Genomic DNA, 22,521 nt, shown 5'->3' with positions numbered 1-22,521 from the left:
TCCTCCTCCTCCTCCTCCTCCTCCTCTTCTTTCTCCTCCTCTTCCTTCTTTTTGTAAAGAAAGGATCCCTCTGGGATCGGAGCTCTGTCATTGAGCCTTACAGTTTCCCGAGCATGGTTGCTATGGCCAAGTGAAGTGTTTTGTCTTGCCACAATTATGTCTCACTGTATAGCGCTAGCTGGCCTTAAACACACTGTCTTCACCTCTTCTGCTGATGCTGAGATTTCTGGCCTGGGCCATCATGCTTAGCCTCTGGTGATATTTTCTCTTCCCACTCGGTTGTAGTCACCTTAGGATTTTAGAAAGGCATCGTTTTTGTTTGTTTGTTTGTTTGTGTTCAGAGTATCTTCCCAGGCTCAGCTGATCACCATGTCGATTGATGCCATGGGTACCTGTTCCATCTCCTGCTGGCCTGGTGAAGGGAATGCTCAGGGAGGACTGCACCTGGCTCTAGTACAGGCACCTGCACTTTAACCACTAAGTAAGATGTGGTTACAGCTGAAATAAATGACACCTTATGTAAAGGCAGCCAGTTTCCTACTTCTGTTGAAGCTTGTGGCGTGCCTCCTGGCCACAGCGGGGCTTGATTTCCAGGGAACCAACCCCGCCACTTCATTTCCTCTCCAAAGAGCACCTTGGGCTGTAACAAATGGCAGGGGCGTTTTAACAAGTGAAAATGGAAATCTGTGTATGTTGGCATTTCTACTATTACCTTCAGCTTTTTATGGGCAGACTAAAACATTTGTGGGCTATCAAAGGGGATAAGATGAATCACTGGGAAGGAAAAACAATCCCAACTGATTACCAGCCAGAAAGAACACATTCTCAGAAGTTTCAGGATTTTAGAGACTGTAACAAATGGGATCTACATTGTATCTGTTCACAAAGTGGGGCTCCTCACTTCCTCTGGCGTAACCCACTGTGGGCCACACTTTCACTCCCGTCTCAGGGCTGGGGCTGCATATGTGCCCACAAAGCAAGGCATCCACACCGCCTTTTCACCAGTTAGTTTTGTAACTTGGAAATTAAACTGCTAGACTCCAAGGGGTAATGTTTAAGGACTAATGTTAAGAAAACATCTTAAACTTTTTGAACAAATAGAAGAAAAAAAAAAGAACATTGAGGGCTCAATAAAGAACAGTTTCCCAAGGTTTGTCAGGAAGGAAGCAAATTAGTTTCTCAAATGCCTCATCAGATACTTTTTTTTTTTGCCTTCTTGATACAGGGATAACCAAGAAGGAGGCTTACCTAGAGTTCACAGGGTTACTCTGCTTCGCCACACTCTGATATATTCTGAAGACGGGAATGAAAGGGTGGGGTAAAAAAAGGATGTTCTAGGATAAGCCCAGGGTGTTTTTAAACAACTTGTTTAATTAAAAAATTGTGTGTGTGTGCGTGTTTGCACGCGCTTGTGTTTGTGAAGACATGTATGTGGATACGTATGGAGGCCAGAAGATGGTGTCCGATCTCTCAGAGCTGGAGTTCTAGGTGGTTGTGAGTCACTCCATGTAGGTGCTGGGAACTGAACTCAGGCTGGGCAAGCACTCCCAACCACTGAGCTATGTCTCTGGCGCCACTGAGGCATCTTCCAAAGGGGTTTATAGCAAATGATTGATGGATGTATTCGATACTGTTATTGCTGCCGTGGCTAAATAAAAAAAAGGGTAAATTACAGGAGGAAGAGGTTGTTTTGGCTTATGGTTCAGACTTTACTGTCTACCACGGTAAAGGTGTGTAACAGAGGCAGCCTCTGTCTGTGGCTGGTGAAAGGGTGCTCAGCCGGCTTTCTCTGGTTTCTCTTCCTTTCGTGTGGTCCAGGATTCTTCTACCCTTGGAAAGCTGCTGCCCACATCCAGGGTGGGTCTTTCTTGGTTAATCTAGGGGATGCCCACACGCCCGAGGTGCTCGGTGCCAGTGCCCTAGACATTCTTAATCCAATCAAGTTAGCTCACACCACAGTGGCCAGATGCTCCGGCTAGAGCTGACAAGGTTAAAGCAGGTGGGACCCCCTGAGAGGCGTTCTTAGAGGACAGAATGAGCAGGGCGGTCCTTCTGACCCAGCTAGGGTCGTGCACATCCCTGCTGCCCTGTGCACTTGCTCCAGCCGGGACTCGAGGTCATCTTTTCCAGTCCCGAGTTTCTTTCAAGGGTGAGCCCAGTGACAGTGCAAACAACCTGTGACTCATACGCAAGAGCACTCAGCAGCGTTGGCTTTGAGACAACTGACCCATTTTCCTTCTCTCCTATTACTTCACTGTTCTTAAATGAAAGCAAAATTTTGTATAACTAACAGTCCTACACCCAGAACAGTCTAGCTTTCGTTTCCTGTGAACGGCAACGGACTGCTTGGAGGGTGTCATCGCTGCACGGCAGTTTGAAGGGTAGGGGATAGATATTGTAGGGAAACAGTCTGAGGGGTGTGATGGTTAACTTAGATTGTCTAATTGATTGGATTATGAAACACCTGAGGGTCTAGTGACTCATACTGGTGAGGGCATGTCCAGAGAGAATTAACTGTCAGGGGATGTGGGGAGCAGCATCCCATGGCAGGGGTCTTAGACTAGACAGACTAGACAGAGCATCCAGGTCTCTGTTTTCTGATCTGCCAAGATGAGGACCAGCAGTCTTAGACTCCTGCTGTCGCTGATGGTGCACGATCCTGCTGCCCTGCTGTCCCTACTATGATAGACACAAGTAAACTTCTTCCTTCTCCCTTACACAAGCGTGGGGCAGTCCATGTTCACAGCTATAACAGAACTTTAAAAATAAGTCTCAGTTCACCAGGCCTCTTTCCCTAAATAAATAAAAAGTCAGCAACAACAAAACTCTTACTGTGTCTGTTGAAGAATCTGGAACATTGATCCTGCAGAACGTGAAAAAGTACAGCCAGCTCTCCCTGTAGCTGTGAATCTGAACTGCGTTTGTGAACTCAGGGTGATGCTTTTGGAGAGAGGTTATACTGGTCAAGTTCAGTTCTTGAGAAGAGAACCAAGGGAGGATTCATCCCTTATACGATAAATAAGACAGGGACCGAACATGTCCGGGTTTGGGGACAGTAGCAAACTACACCGAACACATGCCAACCACTGTTGTTATCACCGGAAGGTACTGGTCCTAACACTTCCACATCTCACCATAACTAGAACACAAAGCATAAGAATATATCTGAGCATGTTCTAAGTCACCAGATATTTTCCAGGTACACAGTCTTTAAAGACAGCATGGTAATCCAGTCTGTTCCTGGACCACGATCCGTGTTTCCATTGCTTCCAGTCCATGAGGGAAAGCACTCCTGTAATGTTTAACTTGCCCCAAACTCATGCATGCATGAATGAACCATTGGATATTTAGGTAGTTGACAATAAAGAAGTAACAGGTAATTCTATAATACATTTACTTATAGGAAAAAAACCAAGTCTTTGTGCCCAAACCTGCTTAAATCCTTAATTAAATTCCTAGATGTTTAACTGCTGAGTTGAAAGGTCAAGATCTCATCTTTGAGGGAAGACGTTTCTGTGTTATGGACAATAGTGGTGGTTGGAAAAGTGGTATCTAAGTTAGGGTAGAGGTGTTAGAGAGACGGGCAAGTTCTGGAGCCCAGGGCTAGACGGCTTTCTTTGCTTTCTGTCATTGTGTTTCCTTTGAGAGTGACACAGAGATCACTGACAGAAGCCTGAATAAGTGATGTGTTTGTACCCCACTGCTCCCCGTTGCTCAAAGGGCACCATGTGCCAGGTGGTCTTCTCATCTGTGTACTGAGCACTCTCTGTCAAGGAGACTAGTTCTTACTGTGTTTAGTGTCTGTGTCTCCCAGTAAGGTTCAAAGCCCAGGAGAATGACACACACCTGAACTCCCTCTGTTTAGAGTGCCGAGGACCTGATATGTAACTGACTGTAGTAAATATTTTTAATATTTGAAAGAATGATATTAAGTGGGAACAATTATATATGCCAAATGAACCTACGGTAGATGTGTGATCTTCAAGAGCTTATGTTTTCGTCCCATCTATAATCTACCAACAGGATTACGACACGTTTTACCTTCTCAAGCCGAAGGTGAGTGTGGCAGGATCAACCGCTCTATGCTTTGTGTCCTCTCCACACTGGTCCTATGCCAAGTCCTCAGACGAGAAAGTCTAACTTATACAGAAGGGTCAGGTTGACAGGGCAGGGCCACACGATCCCATGGATGCCATTTTCTGTTGCATTTGGGTTGGTGTTCTCACCACCATAGAGAACCATTCAACTCTGCGTGTCTCACCGGAACTCCACTGTCCATGAATATAAAATGACAGAATCTCAGTCATCAGACATTCTTGGGTGTGTAATTTTTAGTGATAGCATAATAATCCATACGTGAATCATGACGATGGAACCGCCCAGTGGCTCTCCTCTTTCTCTCCGGCACATGTGCAGACGAGTTTGTGTGGGGGACACTTGGGAGACTGCCTGGGTCCTATGGTGGGGGAGGACATCAGGCTAGACTTGAAACCCACTGTCCAAAATGGAGAAGCACCACTTCTTTATTTTTTAAATTTTCTTTATTCTTCTCTCATACAATACATCCTGAACACTGCTCCCTTCCCCAGATTCACTCTCCCCCTCCCCCATCTTCCCCCAGAGAAGAACAGGTCTCTTAGGGACATCAACTGAACATGGTACAAGACGCAATAAGACCAGGAACAAACCCTCACATTAAGGCTGGGTGAGGCGACCCAGTAGGAGCAAAAGTATCCCAAAAGCAGGCAAAAGAGTCAGAGGCACCCCCACTGCCAGGAGTCCCCCGAAAACAGCAAGCCAACAGCCATAGCATAATGCAGAGGACCTAGCAGAGATCCGTGCTGGCTCAGCTAGCATTGCTTCACTTCTGCGAGCCTCCACGAGCCCAGCTTAGTGGATTCTGTGGGCTGGCAGCATCGCTCCTTCAGTACCGAACACTGAGTCATATTGCTGCCTATGCTGAGTGCTAAGGAGAGGGAGAGCTGCGGTGTGCTTATGTAAGGGATAAGGGACCCCTAAGGCCATTGTGGCTGTAGCAGCCATGATTAGCGGGTTTGGGGAGGCAAGGGTTGTGGCCATGGAGCCTAACTCTTCTTTCATTATCTGTATATTTCAATGTTTTATTTCTTTCTTTGTTTTGTTTACTTGTTAAGATGGGGTCTCATGTGGCTAAGGCTGACCTTGAACTCACTATGTAGCAAAGATGGCTTTAAACTCCCTGGTCTCCCTGCCTCTACTTCGTAAGTGCTGGGATTATAGGCATGTGCCCCGTGTCCAGTTCTCACACTGGATACCCTGACTTTGTCAACCTCGGAAGTGCCAGGTCGGATTTTGTTACCAGTGGTAGCAGTCATGGGGGGGGGCGGAGGCGATCTTTGGGGGGATTTCTTTCTTTGTGAGATCTTAGCAGCAAGCGGCAGATATACTCAGGCTGACTTGTGAGAGCAGCTCCTGTAAACCTTCCAGAATGCAGCGATACCCGGGTGTGTGCTCTGTGGGCAGCCAGGGCCTGTAGTTTGAATAGCGTGGCCCATCTTCCTGTACATCCTCCAAGTCATCCACAAATGTGTCAAGGAGTGGGAGAGGAGAGCCGCTGGGCAGAACTCTCCAGAACAATAGAGATGCGAGTGGCTTTCTTTGTCTTTTTTTTTCTTTCTTTCTTTCTTTTTTTTTGTTCCCAGAACTGGGTGCATTTTTGTGGACAGTGATTCACCACGGAGTATGCCAGTAATAGAACCATGGCATGTCTGCAAAAGGCACTGGGGCATGGATTGCCCTGGCTGGTCTCTGTGCAGCCATTGCAAGGGGCAATGTGGTGCAGCTATTGAAAGGGGCAATGTGGCACAAAGGCCCCCATTACAGAGATAAGAGAGTTACAGGTCAGCAACATTTGTAACAGATGCAAGCAAACAGACCCTCACAGGAAATGGCCCCTCACAGGAACAGCTTCTCACACAGGAAATGGTCTTTCACAGGAAACAGTTTCTCACAGGAAATGGCCCCTCACAGGAAACAGCCCCTTGTAGGAATCAGCCTCTCACAGGAAACAGCTTCTCACAGGAAATATTCCTTCACAGGAAACAGCCCCTTATAGGAATCAGCCTCTCACAGGAAACAGCTTCTCACAGGAAACAGCTTCTCACAGGAAATATTCCCTCACAGGAAACAGCCTTCCACAGGAAACAGTTTCTCACAGGAAATGGCCCCTCACAGGAAACAGTTCCTCACGGAAATGGCCCATTATGAGGAACAGTATCTCTAAGGAAGCAATCGCTGTAGGAAATGACCCCCACGAGGCAGTGAAACTTGAACTTGGAGTGTTCTTTCCTTTGTGTCTCTCTGGTGAGAGAATCCCATCGCAATCTGTCAGAGATCAGGGTGAAGGAAATTGACACCCAGAGAAGCATGCAGAGGGAAGACAGTGGGAGACCCTTTAAGCTGAGTTTACTGATGTTATATGCCATGTCAGCACAAATCAGTTCCCGGATGTTACTTCCATCCTGCCCAACGGACACGTGAGAAATGGACGATGTTACTTCCGTCCTATCCAACAGACAGGTGAGAAATGGACGATGTTACTTCCGTCCTATCCAATAGACACGTGAGAAATGGAAGGGAGGAGAAGACACAAGACAGGAAGAGAATTACTTGAAGAACAAGTGAAGAAGACTGAAGGATGATGGTGTATGGAGAGACAGCCACTGAAGGACCACATGCCAAGAGAACATGAGAGGAGGGAAAGACACAGGCTCACGCCTCAGACGTGTGCAGGAAAGGCAGGGATCTTGCTGCCTGTGGCTTGGGACTCTGCTGTTCTCCCTGGTAAGCTGATTATTCAGGTACTACCTAGTGAGGACCCTCATCTGAGGGCTTCCTTCCTTTTTCCTTCTCAGAGGTGTTCACAGGTATTGGTCTGGTGTCAGAGTCTCTGGAGAAAAGCAAAGAGCAACATGGCAGGGCAGTAAAAGGATGGCTACTTCTCTATATTTGATAGGCCTGCACGCCCCATGTCCACGCCTACTCACTCCGCCTACTTGGGTGGGCTCTGGGGATTGAACCTAGGGCCTCAGACGTGTTTAGGCCAGTGCTCTATCGTTGAGCAGCAGCCCTGCTCCTCTTTGTTAATGCTGTTCAAAGTTTTAGGAGGATAATCTCCCTTGGAAGGCTCTCCCCTTCATTGCATGTCACATGTCTGTATGGCTTCCAGTTCCAGCTGCATGGGCCCCGCAGGCTGTGCCCATTTCCCCGAGTGTTATCCTGTGTTCACAACAATCCCAGTGTATCTATTCTCCCCTACCGGCCCCTGCTCCCCCACAGTGTTCCCACTGCCAGCACAGGTCCTGACTGAGAATGTAGGGATGTAGCCCCACCCCTACGCCTGTTGGTCTGTCCTCCCAGGCTTTTCCCTGCTTTCTCTTCTCATGGAGAACCTAGCCCCTCTCCGCTGACCTTACTCTCCACTCCGCTCTGGGGTCCTTTCTCTGGCATTTATATGGCCCACAGCCACCTTCATTCAGACGGGTCCTTCTCCTTGGCCCCTAGGCCTAGGTTTCCATCTTTCTTCTATCTTATCTCCTTATTTAAGCTCTGCTTTCTTCTCTCATGACCCTTCTTGTCCCATCCCAGCTTCTGTACTCATTGTAGTGTATTTCCTCTTCCTAATGTAGTTGCCTTTCAGCCCAATGGATAGTTTCCTGTCTTGACCTAGTGTCTTAGCAACACTTGCCCGTTTCGGTCAGTGCCATCTGTTTCTTCTTTATCTTTCTGCTCCTCATGCCCTCTAATGCTGCCCGTCAGGACACCCCTCTCTGCACAGTCCTCTCCTTTCTAGGAAGCTTCAAGGGCTCTGATGACCATGGAGTTCATATCTCTGGTCCATTTTTCTTTCTGGGCCTGAAAACCAATACGCAGCTGTTCCTTGGGCGATTCCTCTCGGACATACTGCAGATGCTGACGACCCAGCGTGTCCAAATCAGACCTTCCTCTCCCGTAGACGTGTGCTGCCTCCGTGAAAAGCAAGAGTGTCTCTCTGGTTCCGCCTCTACCTGTCCTCACGCTCTGTTGCTCCTGCTGTGTCTTGGGACCCTTCTCTCCATTCTATGTGGGGTTGTGCCTGTGGAGAAAGAGCTCAGTGTTTATTAGGCGACTAAAGATGAGATACTATTTGAGAAAGATTAAATCATAGGGGATGGCTCAAACCATGTGGATACCTGTGTTTGTTCTGCTGTGGATATAAATCAGTGGAAAATGTCCTCCCTCCAGACAACTGTGTCTGTTTTCTCACACTCTTTCCTTGGGTTAGGGATCTGGGAGGGGCTCACTGGTGCTCTGACTCGGGGTCTCTCAGGGGTTTGCATCCAGGTGGTTCCTGGCCTGGGTTCCTCTCAGAGGGTGTTTTATCCATTGCCCCAAGGCGGTGCCTGAGAAGATGTGAGTAGTTGACAGTCCCTGTCTCATCATCTCTCTACTGAGTCTCCCTTGCTTCTAGGAGCTGGACTTATACAGCAGTTTGAGGCTTCAAAAACAGCCAGAGCCAGAGGGGTGCCAGATGCTGTGCCCCTTTTTCTCCACTCGTTAGATGCACATCACTAGGGCTGACTCTCACTCCAGGACAGAGAACAGGACATCACTGCTTCATGGGAAGGATGCTGAAGTTAACTGAAACCATGCAAACACTGTGAAGTTCAGTTGTGTTTTGGTATATAGCTCTGTACATACCAGAGGCCTCTGTAACGGACAAGATATGAGACATTTCCAGAAGGTGTGTTCATTTGTGGTCATGAGCTCTTCTTCTTATCACCATATCCCTGGTGGGCATGGATCTCTCCTGAGAGGTTTCTCAGAACTCCATGTGAGTAGAGTCATTCTGTATGTGATCTTTTGAAACTAATGTCTTTACTCTCTATAATGTACTTAAGATCCTTGTCAGTTGTTGGATGCATTAACCATCCATTCTTTTTATCTCCAAGTCCATGTATGGGCCTACCATAGTCTGTTTATCAATTTGCTCATTGAAGAATATTTGTGTGAACACAAGTTTGGTTTTTTTTTTTTTTCCTATGCTTTGGCATTGCCTGTTTTTTTTTTGTTTTTGTTAGCAGATACCGTTAGGAGAAATTGTCAACTGTGTCTTTGGACTTCAGTGTCGTCAAGACCTTTTGAAACTCTGCCTAGAAGTCATTGCTCATAGCTGCTTGAATCTTCTTTTCATTAAATCTTCTGAGGCCCCAGTGTGGATGAATCATGAGATAAGGTTCTGGTGTCTGTGATATCCAGCCCTTGCTGTGTCTGCTCACCCTCCAGAAGGATGATAGTCACGACTGTGCTTTGACGAGTACCATTTCTCAAATCCCAGAGTACATAGATGGCCCAGAATTTCATCACTCATCAAAATACAGTCAGCCCTCTGTATTGCAGGTGTTGTATGGGAGGATTCAACCAAGTGTGGACCCAGAACATTAGAAAAAGACTCACCTCTGTGCTCCACTGAGCAGTTGCTGATTTGTGGTCATCCCCTCAGCAGTGCAGCAGAATGACTATTTGTGACCGTTTGTGCTGTACAAGGCAGTGTAGGCATGATAGAGATGGCTTTCAGTGCACGAAAGGATGCTTACATGACTTGTATGCAAACGCTATGCTGCCTATGTCAGAGACTCTGGTGTCTGTTGTGGGGATCCTGGAGCCAGCCGCCACAGACACCAAGGGACGGAGCTGGCATTAACTAAAGCATCCAGAACGCTGGAGATTATTAGATTGCGTACCAAGATGAAATGAGAAGTTAATGGGGGCGTGTGCCTTGCTGGATGTGGCTCTTGGCCTCCTTCCTTGGCCACCTAAGAGTTCTGAATCTTCCATTCGGGACCAGACTTTACCCTCCCGGGTCACCCTCGTCCTAAGCCTTTTGGCTGTCTTGTTTGTACAGTGTGTAGATACGTGCACGTTTTCTTTATGGGTGGAAGCGAGGGACTTTAGCAGAGGAGATTTGGGGAGACGGTGAATCCTAGCTTGCCTGAACTTTGCTTGGATCATTAGAGTTTGTGTGCAGCCCTTTAGTTAAAGACCGCACGCTTCTCACAGCAGCCACGGGGGAGGACTTAGATAAAACCCAGAACCTCTCTGCTCAAATGCTCAGCCCGTCTCATGCGTCCTTCTGGTGGCCTGGGAGCATGTGCAAATCCCTGCTCCTTCCCCACATTTGTGTCCCAGCAGGTCCCAGGAATGCTTTCTGCTCAATCTGGATAACTTAAGTCACACCACGATAGCCCAGACTTTAGAAACTGGGCTTGGGAGTCCTAACTGAGTGTTCCTGCATCACCTTGGGAACCTCCTGCTCCGTCCTCCTCCTGTAAGTGATGGGAGCCCTGAAGTGGCAGCTGTTTTCCCACCATTGCTGCTTCTGCATGCATCCTATAGGCCCAGCCAGCCAGAGTAAGGCCTCAGCTAATCCTGCAGGCTTATTACAAAGGGGAGGGAGGGGCTGACCCCAAGCCTTAGGTTTCTTTGTGTCTCAGGGCTCTGGTGACTTTAAGCCTATTTGGTTCCTTCACACTCTCAGAGGGTCATTTCTCTCATTAAATAAACAAAACAAAATAACAAACCAACTTCCTCAGCCTGCCTGGTCCCTGCAGAAGAGTGTGCTGGTCTCATTAAGTGAACAGATACAGCTCTGTAAAGTCTGAACAGTTTAAATTCATTATTCAGCATAGTGTTTATCTGGGGACCAGAGTTCGCCAAAGCTGGAGGACCTGAGGGGTTCTGACTGGACTCACAAGGTGCTGAGAGCCACAGTTGAGCTCCAGAATGGGTCCAGGGTAGAAGGTACAATTGAGGCTCCTTTGCGACTGAGTCACTAACGTCAAAAGTCCCTCTGACGGCACAGGGGTCATGAAGTTGTATGCATACATCCGGAAGTGTGGTTGGTCACATGTGTCTTTAGTGTTTGGAGTCTCTGATTAGAGCTCAGAATAATTAGTGACTTGGAGTTGAAACCAACAAGACCAAGCCTAGCAGTCCACCTTGGGATCTTGTCATTCCATGGACCTGTTTCTTTTAGGGTTTGTGCTTTGTTTTTTAGGCTGGGTCCTGGTTTCTTTGGAGATTGGTGGCTGGTGGTGTAGCTCCCATGGACCACGTGCCATGCTCCTAACTTGTCAGAGCTCTGCAGAAACAGCAGTGAACAGAATAGGCAGGGATCCTGACCTTAGGGAGCTTCTAGTCTAGAGGGACGCAGCAACCAGACACAGTCTAGAGCACACCAGGACAACTGTACCACCCTTTCTATATTGTAGTATCTCGTGTGCATGCAAATGAAGCATGATTTCGACAATAAATGCCTACCCTCTCCCAAGCCCTGCTTCATGTTCTCACCGCAAAGACCACCCCTATCCCAGCCTGGTTGTTCTTTTGATGTCAAGGCCCAAGCTACCAAGCTCTACTATCCTTCAAGCCTGACCTCAGGACCTTGGCACCTGCTCACAATCGCCACTCTAGAAGACCCCGTCCTCCACCACAATAGCCTACTACCCGGGCTGTCAGTAACATAGGGAGCTGGAGGAACCTACACACACTGGGTTCCATCCACAAAACACGAACTCACATACAGAAAGCTAACAAACTCATTCTCAAACGCCATCAAGAGACAGTGTTCTGGGGGCAAGTGGCTCTGCCACTGGCTTTGTTGTCATCTCCTGGGCACTCTAGTAGCGGGGAATGGTGAGAGCTCACACATGCCCTACCCTATGGGTGCACATCCAGCCAGTGACAGAATCCACGATAGGTAAGGCACAGCCCCTCTCCTCTGTGCTTGGGTGTTGTTGGCATGGGGCCTCTTGTATTTTCCCAGCTGGGAACCAGAAATGTAAGAAGGAAGAAAATGGCGACGAAATCCAAGAGGCTTTTCAGGTACTTCCGAATTACATAGTGACTGATTTGTCCTCATCCCAGATGCAGTAGATCAGGAAGTCATGAGAGAACTATTTCTGTTGTGTCCTCAGGAGGAACCTCAGCCCCAAGAGAAGGTCCTGGTGGTGTGCAGAGCACCACAGCCTCAAGGAACGAAAGCGATTCTGTTCCCCCCTCCCACTCTCCACTCAGCTTTTCTACCCTGCTGCAAAGGGTCAGAATTCTTGCGAGGGAGCCTACACCCACAGAGCAAAAAAGAAAAATGCCATTTTTAAAAGGACAGATACAAATTAGCATTTTATGGACAGAGCCTCTTGCTGAGCGGGAGAACCCAGACACAGTGGGCAGCACAGAAGGCGCCGTTGGCAGGGACAAAGTCCACTCTTTCCGAGGCTGAATGAAAGATGTTTCAGTAACTTGATTCAGGGGTTGGACAGATGGCTCAGTGGTTAAGTGCTTGCCATGCAACCATCAGGACTAGAGTTTGGATCCCTCAGAATCCATGTAAATGCCAAGTGGGTGGGGCAGCCTTCCTGTAATTCAAGGCTGAGAAAGCAGAGAAGGGATCCCCAGATTGACGAGATCTGGATTTGATTGAGAGAGCCTGTCTCAATGAATAAGGTGGAAGATTGAACAAGGATGGCTCTTGACATCAACCTCTGGTTTCAATGTGCTCTTCTGCACACACACACACACACACACACACACACACACACACACACACACGTACCTGCACACATGTGTGCCTCCACACACATGGAAATTAAAAAATAATAACCTGATGCAAAAATAAAGGTTTCACCACATGATTATTTCATGATAAGCCGTTCCTGGAGGGGTTCATCTGTATAGCAGTATTGACTGGGATGGCTCAGCAGTCTATCATTTGTAACAGATGTCTTTTGGCTCAAGTGTAGTGGTGCACACATGTAATCCCAGCACTTGGGAGACAGCGGTAGGAGGTAAGGAGTTTATGTTCAGCCTTAGTGATATAGGAAATTTCAGGTCAGCCTGGGCCATATCATCTGACCCTGACTCAACAAAACAACAAAATAAAGCAAATAAACAAAAATCCAAAGGAATGCCTATTGCAGGTGGTAGATATTCTCTCTTTTGGTAGTAGGAAAGTCAAGGAAAGTGAGAAGTGTTTGATTGTATAGAAAGAGAAAAGCTCAGAGATGTCTTCCAATGGCATGAATAAACTATTTTTCTATGTAGGTAAGTTTAAACATTTGCTTATAACACTTTTTTTTTTTAGACAATGTTTAGATATGTAACCCTTGAACTGGTATTGAACTCATACAGACCTCTGGCCTTAGCTTCCCAAGTGTTGGGATTACAAGGTTGATCTCCCACGCCCAGGGTGAAAAACCTCATCGGTAGGTAGTTCAAGAGTTTGCTCTTAGTTCCTAAGAACTACTGCTGCTCGTGCATAATGACGAGGTGAGTATTCTAGTCGTTGATTTAACAGACCACACGCTGATTCCCCCACTTCTTTCTCCTTAATAAAGTACTTTGGATGCTATGTGTCTTCGTTGATTGATTGGCTTGGTTCTTGGAGATCCTCAGAACTCATACAGCTGAGAAACTAGAGACCCAAGGGAGCCTTGCTTGTGCAGGCCCAGTTTCTGGACAACGACTCTTGCATCACTAGGAGATTCAGGGTTTTGTCCTTGGAGGAGCCGTTTATCTTCCAACCAGCCAAAAATAGGCACAGAATCAGTCCTTTGCATGTTATCAGTTCAGAGTGTGTCACAAGGTCTGTCTGACTTGGGAATGCTTTCTGCCAAGTTGGAAAGCAGTGTGGGAGGCTCCAAGTAGCTGCGATACTGCTCTGTCTCCCCCGGGGTTAGTCTTTCCCCTAGTAGTGTGGAGATTATCAACTTTATTCCATGTATTTTGATTAACAAATCGTATTTATCAAAGGCACTGAGTGCTGGCACAGCCCTCGAGCAGTAGTGCTTTTCTGACGATTGGATGAGTTAGTGTGTTAGTAGCCCCCAGGTGTGTTCAGTTATTTGATCTTGTGACATGTCCTTGTCATCTACAAAGTTCACTATGGGAGAACTGCATGAGTTATTAATATTCTAACGTTTTTGGTAAGTTTATATATTTTGTGTTGGGCTGCTGTGGTGATCTGAATGTGAAACCTGCACCAAAGGCCCAGTTGGTAGCACTTTTGGGAAGATTATGGACCCTTTACAAGGGGACACCTATCAGGAGGAAATACATCATTGGGAGTGGGCTTCGAGGTAGTATATCCTAACCCTTCTTCCTGTTCTTTCTCTCTGCTTCTTGTGTGACGATCAAATGTGGTCTCGCTGCTTCCTGTGTGAGGATCAAATGTAGTCTCTGCTTCCTGTGACAGGATCAAATGTGGTCTCTGCTTCCTGTGCGAGGATCAAATGTGGTCTCTCTGCTTCCTGTGTGAGGATCAAATGTGGTCTCTCTGCTTCCTGTGTGAGGATCAAATGTGGTCTCTCTGCTTCCTGATTGCCAGGCTGGCCTCATGCCCCAGCTGACTGCTTTCCTCACTGTGGTGGGCTGTGCACCACCTGGAACTGTGAGCTAAAATAAGCCCATCTCCTCTCAGTTGCCTTTGGTTGTGGTATCTTATTATAGCCAAACAGAAGCGACAATGGTGACTGTTCATAGCTGTCCTTTGTTGCATGAGGTTTGAGGGCCACTGGATGGACACACTTACACTTGATAATTTCAAATTTTCTTTGAAAGAATCATTTGAAGCTCCATGAATTCTCAAAAACACAGAAAAGGTTTGTTTGGTAGGTAGAGTGTGAACTAGTTACGGCAAGATTTTTTGCCTTCCAGATTGCGCTCCTCACAGCAATGGTGCCATGTGGTGGGCCATAGTCTTATTTCCCCATGAGGAAAAAGTCTTAGAAGCTGAGTGATTTGTGTAAGGTCACACTGCTTCTGCGTGGCAGAGCTAAGGATTGAAACTATATACCATCACCACCACCACCTCCTCTTTCTCCTCCCCCTTCTCCCTGCTCCTCATCTTATTTCCATAGTGCTTTCTCAAACTGGGGCCCTTGCTTCCTGGAAAGTCTGTGGACATCATGGTGGCAGAAATGAGGGTTTGGTCTATGAGTTTACAATTTGAGAAAAATTTATCTTCCATCGGAAGTTGACAAACATTTCCTGTAAAGGGTAGATGGAAATTTATTAGCCCTTGTAGACCAAACAGTCTCTGTGGCAATGATTTATTCACTCTGCTGTTGTGACTTGAAAGCTCCATAGACAATGCATAAATAATTGTGCATTTATGTACCAATAAAACTTTATTTATAGAGCTTTGGCTCTCAGTCTGCGTTTGCTGTTGCATTAATTCCTGCATTAGTCTGTGCTGCCTTCTTCTCTTGCCAGACTCCACCCTCTCTGGGCTCAAAGCCCCACTACCTTCTTGGAAGCTTTCTGCTCTCTCTGAGAAGTCACCATCCGAGCCACATTCCACTCGTGTGCTGGGTGCTGGGTGCAGTGTCACGGCTAGAATGAACTTCTTGATTTCATGGAGCTGGCATTCTGGTGGGAGACAAGCAGGCATACGTCAGGTCATGGTGAGGAGTAAGAAGAATAGGGAAAGGGGATGGATGGGAAGGGGTGGGGCTATTTTACATGGGGGATGTGCAAGAAGGACTCTAAATTGGAGGGAAGGAAGGAGCAAACCCTTACCTGTCCGGGTGAAGAGAATTTCAGGCAAGAGAGAAGCGCATGGAAGGATCTCAGGCTGCTGGGAAGAGAAATTTGAATGTGAGTGAGGTGAGAATCCAGAGCCTTGAGAGTAAGGTGCTGGCAGAGAAGTCCCGAGTTTTTTCTAAAAAGTCAGAGCTACATGCTTTCCATATTGGTAAGAGTCATTTTTCTTGTCAATGTAGCTAAAGGAGGAAGAGTTTATATTGGTTGATGGTTTGTAGGGTACGCCATGGCAGGAATGGTCTGATAGATGGGTTGACTTGGTTCATAGTGGTTGGAGCTGTACAATCACTGCAGGGCTTACTCTCTATCTAGAATTTTCCCTCATGCTGAAATGTCAGTGGCATAATTGGAGTTCTGCTGTGGCCCTCACTGAGGGGTGGCTGCTGTGTTGGTTGGGTTGTTATATTAGTGCATTTGCATTACTGTGAGCAGAACACCTGACAGGAAACAGTTGAAGGGAGGAGAGGCATCCTCCCTCTAACTATCAACTTGACCCAGCCTATAGTCTAAGTTGAGGGATCAGATCGGTCTGTGGGCAAGTCTCTCTCTCTTTCCCTTGCCCCTCCCTCCCTCTTCCCTCCCTCCCTTTCTCCCTCCTTCCCCCCTGTGGTGTGTGTCGTATTTGTGTGCGGTGGTGTGTGTGTGTGTGTGTGTGTGTGTGTGTGTGTCTTATTAACTGATGTAGATAACACAATTCCCCAGGCAGATAGCCCTGGGCTGTCTAAGAAAGCTAGCTTAGCATAAGCCTGGTGAACATGAAAACTAGCCAACAGTGTTCCTCCATGGTTTCTACTTTAAGTTCTTGGCTTTTTGGCTCTGAATTCTCTCACTGCTGGACTGCCACCTGGAAGTGTGAGCCAGCTCAACCCTTCCCTCCCCTAAGCTGCTTTTTGTCAGAGTGTTTTTATCGCAGTGAGAATGGAACCCAGAACAAAATGTTTATTTTCACCCATGTTTCAGGGGATTTTAGGCCACCTCAGCAGAATAGTTTCCCAATGGTGGATCGGGAAGCAGAGGTGGAGCTGAACCAGGGGCTGTTCTATGACTTTCAGGGTCTTACCGCTAGTAATCTACTCCTGCCCAGAAACCCCACCTCCTAAAATGGTAACACTATCTGGTGAATAAGCATTTGGAACTCGCTCCCATGGGAGGTAATACATGATGGAGATGCAGAAAAAGGAAATGAATGTGTGGAGTTATCTGCATGGAGGAAGGGAGGAAGCCAGCACTATGGCACTGCCTAGAGGAGAGCAGGCCCCCAATAGTGCTCTGGATGTCTTGGGAGATTTTGTGTAACCCTAAGAACCCCCCCCCCCCCACACACACACAGCAGAGAATCCCAGGGAAGATCTCTGAAGCCTCTGCCAATGCACACCTGGAAAGAGATCCCGCTCTGCCGCCTCTCTCAGCTTGGGAGGTAGGAAGGAATCCTAGGCTTCACTTGCCCATGCCAAGTCAGATCAACTGATAATGTCTACTTTCCAGGGAGGAGGAAAGGTGATTGATTAGTCCTGTCTACCAGAGAATGTATGGCGCTGGCTTCATTTTTTGTCTAGTAGGGTGTTTCCAGCTGACTGAGAGCTGTCCCTGCCAGTGTCCCTGCCAGGTCCAGGAGAGCTTGGTGTCCCTCACATCCCAGCAGGGAATTAGGCCATGTGAATGAACCACACACCTACCAAGTTAGAGTTGGCTTGAAATTAATCAACTGGACTGCAGACTAGCCATAATTGATTAGTTTTTGAAAAATGGAATAAAACAAAAATCACAATTTTTTTTTTTTTGGATTTTTCGAGACAGGGTTTCTCTGTAGCTTTTGGTTCCTGTCCTGGAACTAGCTCTTGTAGACCAGGCTGGCCTTGAACTCACAGAGATCCACCTGCCTCTGCCTCCCGAGTGCTGGGATTAAAGGCGTGCGCCACCACCGCCCGGCTTCACAATTTTTTTCTTAGGTTTTTGGAGGTGATGCCTGGTAATGTCATTTTCATGTTTCGTATCACATGTAAAGGAAGCTTCTAGAGAAGTCAGAATAAAACATCAGAGAGGAATAAAATTTCAAAAGTAGCAAGAACTTTCCCCTGTCAAGGGAACAGTATTTGTAAAGTTATTTTGAGTGCTGTTGAACTGTAAGGACTTATTTTTGTGCTTTCCTTGAGGAAAACCAACCCAAGCATAGGCTCACAGTTACAGAACACATTGGCTGTATTGTTTTCCCTGCAGTTAAGCTGGAGCACTATGGGAAACTCTGACATGCCTTTGACTGAACCAGATGAGTGCTTGTAGGAGGGCTTGGCTGGAGGGAGGCGATATGGCCTGCTCTGTGGAGCATCTATTGTTTGTCCAGCAGGAGTCCAACCTCTGACAGATTGGCTGTTGCCTCCTGTATAGGCTTCTCTGTGGATTGACTTCATGTGGGAAGGCCAGCCCACAGTGAAGGGAAATGATTGCCTGTTGAGCCCTTATGGCCCATATCCCTCCCGTCAGGCTCTCCGGACTGTATCAAGGTCAGGAAGGTCTTGATGAGAAAGCATCAGAGTGAGTATCTCTTTTGCTTGCTGTCTGTCTATCTCCTGGATGCTCAGGGCCCAGCTAGAAAATGAGTGAGGGAGGAGATGTGGGCTGAGCAGCCAGGGCCCCTGCAGGCTGGAAACTGAGCACACCTTCTGGAGCTGGCTGGCCCTGTGTTTAAGAGCACACATTCCACTTCCCCTTCTAAGTTATCCCGTTATATCCGACATCAGCTCCTCTGTGTGCTAATTTCTTTTGCTTCTAAGTTCCTCCTCGAGATAGGCATCCAAACATCCCCCTTTATTTTCAGAGAATAAGTAAGTCATTATAAAAATAATGTATAATTTTCCATGTTGGTATTTTATAGAGGCAGATGATGAAATAGTCATTGTTGGCAACTATTAAAAAAGGTTGGGGAACCTTCAAAGGGGACACAGTGTGATTTGCCTTGCACCTAGGCTGAAGCAGGAGGATGATAAATCTGAAGTCAGTCTGGTCTACACATTAATTCCCAGGCCCAGCATGGGCTATAGAGTGAGGTCCTTTCTCATAAATATAAATAAAAACCAGCCCAGGATATTCCAGAGCAGGATTTGAGCCTTTATTCATGGTTTGTGGTCCAATTGCCATAAAGTACGCTAACAGTGTGATTTTCTTCATTGTACAAGGCCCTGACATCCTCGTCACCTTGATGTCTATAGAGAGATTGTACCTGATAGAACCCAGGTGGGATCAAAGAAAATGCATTATGGTTCCCTAGGGTTGAGGGAACCCAAGGTTTCTGGGGCTGGACAGAGCCCAGACCTTGTTCCAGAAGGTGATGTAGTTGAGTGCTCCACGTGACAGAAAAGCTTGCTAGGTTGGTTGGTCTATGATCATTGGACAAATCAGAAGTGAATTCCAGAATCTGTGTAAGGTATACCTGTGGGACTCATGTTGGGGTATGGCTATGCTAGGGAGGAGGTGGCTGGTGCAGAAAGCCTGAGCTACTTAGTAAGTTCTAGACCAGGCAAGGCTGCACAGCAAAACTCTACCTCAAAAGTATAATAACCAAAACATCAATAATAATAATAATGATGATGATAATAACAACACTCCCCAAATCCAATGTGCTGACCCTGTCCTGCTGCTGGATCAGAGTGAACATTGCACAGGATCTGAATGTAATTCCTGCCCCCTGTAAAGGTCAAACCTCTCTGTTTTTATTAAAATTGGTTGTTTAAAATATTTATATATGTTTATGGATACATGCATGCACGTGTGCACATTCTCTCTCTCTCTCTCTGAATTCAGAAGACAACTTTATGAAGCTGGTTTCACGTTCATATGGGTTCTGGCCATTGAACTCAGGTTGCCAGGATTGGGTGGTAACCACCTTTCCTCACCAAGCCCTCTTTCCTGCTCCCCACCGCATTTTTAGTAATATTTATTCACTGGACTGTTGTGGGATCCCCCTTTGTATGCTACGAATACCATTGGTTAATAAAGAAACTGCTTTGGGCCTATAGCAGAGCTATAGGGGAACAGATATAGGCGGGGAAAACTAAACTGAATGCTGGGAGAAAGGAGATGGAGTGAGGGAAAAGCTGTGGAGCCGTCGTGGGAGACAGATGTGCTGAAACTTTGCTGGTAGGCCATGACCTCGTGGCAATGCACAGATTAATGGAGATGAGTTAAATTAAGATGTAAGAGTTAGCCAATAAGAAAGTAGAGCTAATGGATCAAGCAGTGATTTAAGTAATAGTTTCTGTGTGATTGTTTTTGGGCTAAGCTGCTGGGAGCTAACTAGCGGCCTCCTCCAACACTGGACTGTGTGTGTAGAAGAGCCCTGGAAAGAAAAGTTTCCGAGTTGAGCAGAGGCAGCAGCGTCTGAGCCATACGTGAACAGTGAACAGGCTTCTGGTGCTGACCATTGTGCCCAGCAGCGCATGCAAGGCATTCTGAAGTCTTCCATGGCCACCTTCAGCCCAGCACACTGGCTCCCTGCATCTGGCTTTCCAAAGGTTTCCCTGAGGCCTATCCTCATGTTTCCTGATCCTACAAGGTCCAAACCTGGCTCAATTCTCATGGAACTCGCCTGGTGGAAACAGCTTTGATCTTGGGGCATCATAAGCTGGAGTTTCACACCTGTCCAGCATATCACAGCTAGAGGGTTTCCCCATCGGTAAGAGGCAGGAGCAGCTCCTTGGAGAGACCTGCCCAGCTTTACCTCGTCTGGATCTTGTCATCACCTCACTGCTCCCCGTTTCAGGGCTGTAGGGCCTCGGGTGTGTCTGTGTTTCTGGCAGCCCGGGGTTACTACATCAGGATGGCTTTAGGCAGAATGGGGACCTAGTGGGTGCTTTGTCTGAGGGTGGAGTTGTCAAACTGTGCTGCTTCAGGCTTCTCTCTGGAAGCACAGCCTGAGTATTGTGGCAACCTTACAGGACACAGGACATGTCCACCAACCACATACATCCGGAGCTGCAATGCCTGCTTGGTCAGAGCATTTTTCTTTCACATCTGGGAATGATTATACTCTGTCTAAAACACAGTGGTAGGGCAGCTTTAAGAAACACACTTGGGTGAAGGAGGGCGACAAGCAGGCAGCTGGCTTGTGCGTGGCCCTCCCTGGAGACGGTCCTCCCTGGAGACGGTCTTGCTTAGAGACTGTAGGTCTGAAGGGCTTTTCACAGCCAACTTCCTTTGTCTTCGTTTTGAATCAGAAAGGGACCAAGTCCTGTCTTGTCACAAATCTCCCACTGACTGAGACTAAAGCCATTTGAACTGCTTCTGGGAGGGACCTCAGGAACATTCTGATTTAGGCTTTGAACAATTTGCATAGATGAGGTTTGTGATAGTTGATATTGTCAACTTGGCAAGGTCTAGAGTCACCTAGACAGCACCTGTGGATGTGCCTTTGAGGGAGTATCTAGACTGGTCCACTGACTCTTACCCTCCCCGTGGGCAGCACCATTCCCTGGGTCGGGGGTTCCCACTGCATGAAAAGGAGGTAGTCAGCTGAGCACCAGCAGTCACTCCCTCTGCTTCCCGAGTGCGGCTGCAGTGTGACCAGCTGCCCTGCGTTCCTGCTACCACCTCCCCACTATCATAATCTGTGTCTCTAACCAGTGAGCCAAAGCCGAGCCCTTCCTTCCTTAAGTTGTTTTGTAGATACTCTGTCACAGCAACAAGTCACTAAGCCTCACCATCTAGCCCAGGCTGGCCTCAAATCCCCAAGTCCTCTGCCTGAGCCTCCTGAAGGCTGAGCGTGCAGGCACGAGCCACCACCCTTGCGGAGAGAAAAAGTTTTCTGGTTTTGAAATCTCTTCTCTCAGCTCCTTTACTATTATTAAAAGAAAATGATTTAACAGTGCTGGGCGGGGGCAATGGTGTCCGACCATGAGCCCCACCTGTGCCGGGCGAGGGCTGAAATCCTGAGCTTCACTCTCAGCCTTGACTCTGGCTTTTCAGAAGTCAGCACCGGAAGGCAGAGGGAGGAGGATTTCTGTGATTTCCAGGCCAGCCTGGTCTACATAAAACACAAAAACCAAAACCAAAAAAACATGAAACCCAACTCAGCAGGCAGCCAGGCAGGCAGTCAGCCAACACTGTGTTTGAGTGACAGCTCAAACAGCATGTGTTTGAGCTGTCAGGTGTCTCTGGGTGGTAGTAGGATGACTGAGACTCTAAATCTCACAGAGGATAATCTACACGTTCATGTTTCACAGTAAAACATACACTGTGCTTAAAACTTCGATTATCGGTGGGCGAGATGGTTCAGTGGGTAAAGGAAACACCGTATAAACCAAAAACCTGTCTACCTGGGTTCATTCACGGAGCCACGTAAAGGTGGAAAGAGAGAACAGCCTCCACATAGCCGTCCTCTGACCGTCACAGGCTTCCTGCCCATGCCATATACTTACATAAAAGTCACAAAATTTCATTAATTCTCAAGACTTAATTCTTAGCAATCTTAGGTCCAATTGTTTTATTTTACGTCAGTGGTGAGACTCCTCAGACAGCAGTGCTCTTACTCGGAACATGTCTAGAGTTACGGACCAATAGCTTTCACCTCAGCTACAGAAGTATGCACAGTGGTTAGTGAGTGTGGCTGTGGGCATAACCCTGCGCACGGCTGCCACACAGCACGAATCTCCCACCAGGAGAGCCCACATTTTCTCCCCAGCCTGTCTGAGACACTGCTTAGAGATGACTATGTGTTTGGGTATTTCTTTTTTTTTTTTTTTTTATTAGGTAACTAACTTGGGAGCGTTATGGCATTGAGCGGAGAGGCTTTGTGAGGACTTTAGCTGTCTCCTCTGTGTACCTGTTTGGATGGAGGGCTGGAGGAGAATTCTTTCTCAGAGATGGACATTCTGTTCTTAAGCAGGCAGTGTTTGCTCTCTTCCTGCCCCT

The 22,521-nt window shown here is 47.3% G+C and overlaps 1 protein-coding gene across 6 annotated transcripts in view; it reads left to right on the top strand.

The window, feature by feature from the left end:
• Fhod3 (formin homology 2 domain containing 3) overlaps positions 1 to 22,521 on the top strand; it is a 430,213-nt gene that overhangs the window by 7,728 nt on the left and 399,964 nt on the right. The gene's annotated exons all lie outside the window — the stretch shown is intronic.

The sequence above is a fragment of the Microtus ochrogaster genome, chromosome 18, assembly GCF_000317375.1.
Source record: "Microtus ochrogaster isolate Prairie Vole_2 chromosome 18, MicOch1.0, whole genome shotgun sequence".
NCBI lineage: Eukaryota > Metazoa > Chordata > Mammalia > Rodentia > Cricetidae > Microtus > Microtus ochrogaster.
This window is presented reverse-complemented; position numbering and strand designations above follow the sequence as displayed.